At 35.3% G+C, this 4,838-nt stretch overlaps 1 pseudogene; it reads left to right on the top strand.

Annotated features, from left to right (window-relative positions):
* LOC137648157 (uncharacterized) overlaps nt 1-4,838 on the top strand; it is a 94,856-nt pseudogene that overhangs the window by 81,082 nt on the left and 8,936 nt on the right.

Raw genomic sequence — 4,838 nt, 5'->3', positions numbered from 1 at the left:
TTTTGATATACATATGTTATAGAATAATGTAAATTATATAGTATATATATATACTCATATATATATATATATATATATATATATATATATATATATATATATATTATATATATATATTGTGAAACATATATAGTAATGCATGAACCTTAGAATTTTCTTTTATTGTATGTTGATATCAAAATTGTAATTGATTAAGTCAAACTTGAATTAATTATTAAGTTTTGACAAAACATACAAGGGAAGACGATGAAGGGGAGGAGGAGGAGAGAAGGAACGAGAGAAGAATTAGGAGGTGGAGGAGGGATTACGAAGGAGAAGGAGACGTAGGGAGGGCGATTAAAAGGAGGAAGAAAAGAAGTAGCGAATGGGTGTAAAAGAAAAGAAGTAGGAGATATTGGGAGGAAGAAGAATGTGGAGGATTAGGAGAAGGGAGGAGGAGTAAGATAAAATATATTAAGCTTGTGAATAGGCAAAGAGAGACCTACCCGGCGTCTTCGGGAGCCTCCAGACCGAAGGCCTCGTTACCTGAAGGTCGAACTTTCCTCTGATTGTCTCCCCCTAAAGAGGAACCAGAAGCACAGGGCCCACGAGGGCGACGGTGACACCGAGACCGCGTTACTACCCCACAAGGGGTCATCGGAGGAAGGGTGCCCCCCGAGCACAAGGGCCAACTCTCCGGATGCACTACTGGGTCCTTCACTAGCCCTAGAGGGGGCCCGCTATTGGCACTGCACTAACACTGGGCTCCCTGGGAAAAGGACGCCTTGTTCATCCACCACACTAGACTTACCTCGTCCCCTACTCTGTGTAGGGGGATGGGCGAAAAACGAGGCCCCGTCAGACCGCTCACTGGGTGACAGTATCGGCGAGGAAACACTAATTTCCTGGGGTAACGTTTCGCTGATTTCCTCTTTTTGTACCGTAGCGTACCACTGTATAACGCTCCAGTCCTACACACTCGGGGCACGTGTCTGCTGACGAGCAAACTTTTCCCCTAACAGGAGGAACAAAGGGAGTGAGGATCCACTTCGGGCTTGGGAGAGGAACGCTCCACACGATTTCCCCACTCTAGGCCTAGGACAACGGTGGAATTTGCTCCATAACGCACACAACGCACTGACACAGAGCACTAAGGGAATCAACTAAAACACTGGGTAAGCACACGGTTGAGAGGTGAACGCACATGAACACTTGGGAAAAGCACACTGGAAAACGCAAGTTGCCACGCTGGGAACCACGTTTGACACAGAACGCACACAAATGAGCAACAGAGATATGAGAGCGAGAATGTGAACGCCTCGCGACCAGAGAACTTAATGAGAAGGTTGACCCAGCCAAGCAAGCGACCTACCTTGATCCTACCCTCGCAGGGTGCACATTCCTTGATGCCGGGGGTAAGGCTACTTAAGAGGGCGGAGGGGGAGGGTGGGGTAACATACTCAAAACTATGGTCGATTGGAGAGAAGATCACCAGTGACTCCTAAGGAAGTAGTTCGAGGTAAGTATTCGTGTTGGAACAAATAAATATATATAATTTTTTATTATAAATATATATATAGATATATATAAATATATATATATATATATATATATAAATTATGTATCATATATCAAATATAATATATATATATATAATATATAGTATATATATATATTATATATAAATATATATAGTATATATATAAATATATTTATTATATATATATATATATATATATATATTATATATATATATATTATATATTATATATATAATATATATATATATATATATATATATATATTATATATATATATATTATATATATTTATAATATATATATATATATATATATATATATATATATATATATATATATATATATATATATATATATATATATTATATATTTATAAATATATATATATATATATATATATATATATATATATATATATATATATATATATATATATATACGTATATATATATATATATATATATATATATATATATATATATATATATATATATATATATATATATATATATATATATATTTATATATATATATATATATATATATATATATATATATATATATATTTGAATATGTATACATATTTATATATATATATATATATATATATATATATATATATATATATATATATATATATATATATTTGTTCCAACACGAATACTTACCTCGAACTACTTCCTTAGGAGTCACTGGTGATCTTCTCTCCATCGACCATAGTTTTGAGTATGTTACCCCACCCTCCCCTCCGCCCTCTAAGTAGCCTTACCCCCGGCATCAAGGAATGTGCCGCGAGGGTAGGATCAAGGTAGGTCGCTTGCTTGGCTGGGTCACCTTCCTCATTAAGTTCTCTGGTCGCGAGGCGTTCACATTCTCGCTCTCATATCTCTGTTGATCATTTGTGTGCGTTCTGTGTCAAACGTGTTCCCAGCGTGGCAACTTGCGTTTTCCAGTGTGCTTTTCCCAAGTGTTCATGTGCGTTCACCTCTCAACCGTGTGCTTACCCAGTGTTTTAGTTGATTCCCTTAGTGCTTGTGTCGTGCGTTGTGTGCGTTATGGAGCAAATTCACCGTTGTCCTAGGCCTAGAGCTGGGAAATCGTGTGGAGCGTTCCTCTCCAAGCCCGAAGTGGATCCTCACTCCCTTTGTTCCTCCTGTAGGGGAAAAGTTTGCTCGTCAGCAGACACGTGCCCCGAGTGTGTAGACTGGAGCGATATACAGTGGGTACGCTACGGTACCAAAAAGAGGAAATCAGCGAAACGTTACCCCAGGAAAATTAGTGTTTCCTCGCCGATACTGTCACCCAGTGAGCGGTCTGACGGGGCCTCGTTTTCGCCATCCCCTACACAGAGTAGGGGACGAGGTAAGTCTAGTGTGGTGGATGAACAAGGCGTCCTTTCCCAGGAGCCCAGTGTTAGTGCAGTGCCAATAGCGGGCCCCTCTAGGGCTAGTGAAGGACCCAGTAGTGCATCCGGAGAGTTGGCCCTTGTGCTCGGGGGGCACCCTTCCTCCGATGACCCCTTGTGGGGTAGTAACGCGGTCTCGGTGTCACCGTCGCCCTCGTGGGCCTGTGCTTCTGGTTCCTCTTTAGGGGGAGACAATCAGAGGAAAGTTCGACCTTCAGGTAACGAGGCCTTCGGTTGGAGGCTCCCGAAGACGCCGGGGTAGGTCTCTCTTGCCTATTCACAAGCTTAATATATTTTATCTTTCTCCTCCTCCTTCTCCTAATCCTCCACATTCTTCTCCTCCCAATATCTCCTACTTCTTTTTCTTTTACACCCATTCGCTACTTCTTTTCTTCCTCCTTTTAATCGCCCTCCTACGTCTCCTTCTCCTTCGTAATCCTCCTCCACCTCCTAATTCTTCTCTTCCTTCTCCTCCTCCTCCCCTTCATCGTCTTCCTTGTATGTTTTGTCAAAACTTAATAATTAATTCAAGTTTGACTTAATCATTACATTTTGATATCAACATACAATAAAAGAAAATTCTAAGGTTCATGCATTTATATATGTTCACATATATATATATATATATATATATATATATATATATATATATATATATATATATATATATATATATATATATATATATTTACATTATTCTATATACATATGTATATAAAAGTTTGTACAATATATATATATATATATATATATATATATATATATATATATATATATATATATATATATATATATATATATATATATATATATATACATATATATATATATATATATATATATATATATATATATATATATATATATATATGTATGTATGTGTGTATGTGTGTGTTTGTGTATGTGTGCTAGTGTGTACGTTGTTGTCTGTGTTTCTATGTGTGTATAGATTCATACAACCTCTTAATAACATATTCCCCGATTTTTATGTCAAGTTTCTATTCTCATTAAAAGTTAAAAGACTATTGAGAACCAGAAGTCCATGAAATCATCTCTCCAGTCCCATCCATTGTATCAATAAATAGAACAATACTCTTTACTGGCATCAATTATATGCCATGAAAAACTGTTTGCCCAGCCTAGCGGAATGAAGGAATATTTAAATTTGTAATTATTATCTTATCGATTTTATGTTATTGAAGGCTTTTTATCTTGAAGTGTTAATGATAATTTTTTCATATAACTTATTGATCTTATATGCTGTAATTCGAATATATTAGTAAAAGTCAATCTTGTTCTTAAGCGTTTAAACTAGATTTATTTGTGCTTCTATTCGTACAATATTATTTCAAATGTTCAGATAGTTTAAAGATAAAAGCATTTACTACATTCCTTTGTGTTTATAGACATATGAAATATTTTGAAACATCTGAGAAGTTTACAGGTAAAAAATACACTAGATTTCTCTTTGTTTTACACGTTTTAGAATTTCCAGAAACTTTAAAGCACCAAAAATAAACTCAAAGCCTAAATATTTTTTTTTTTTGGTTGAATCTATGCCATACTGTACTGATGGATTTCATTATTATTATTATTATTATTATTATTATTATTATTATTATTATTATTATTATTATTATTATTATTATTATCTTAGTGCCATTGGCAAAAATCCAATGCCCAAGTGACCTATACATCAAGAGTGGGTCGACTCTGGTCATCAGCTGCACAGCGGTGCTTCATCCAGATACTATTGGAACAGTAGGTGTTTTTAATTCTTGTTTTTATGCCCATTTATGTCTTAATAAAATTTTGTAAAATCTATTTAGCATTAAGTATGGATAGTGACGGTAAGAGAAATATAAATGTAAATTACATAATATTTAACCATTGACGAAGATGAACAACGTTCA

Source organism: Palaemon carinicauda, chromosome 10 (genome assembly GCF_036898095.1).
Source record: "Palaemon carinicauda isolate YSFRI2023 chromosome 10, ASM3689809v2, whole genome shotgun sequence".
NCBI lineage: Eukaryota > Metazoa > Arthropoda > Malacostraca > Decapoda > Palaemonidae > Palaemon > Palaemon carinicauda.
The sequence above is the reverse complement of the archived record's forward strand: the minus strand, read 5'-3'. Positions and strand labels throughout refer to the sequence as shown.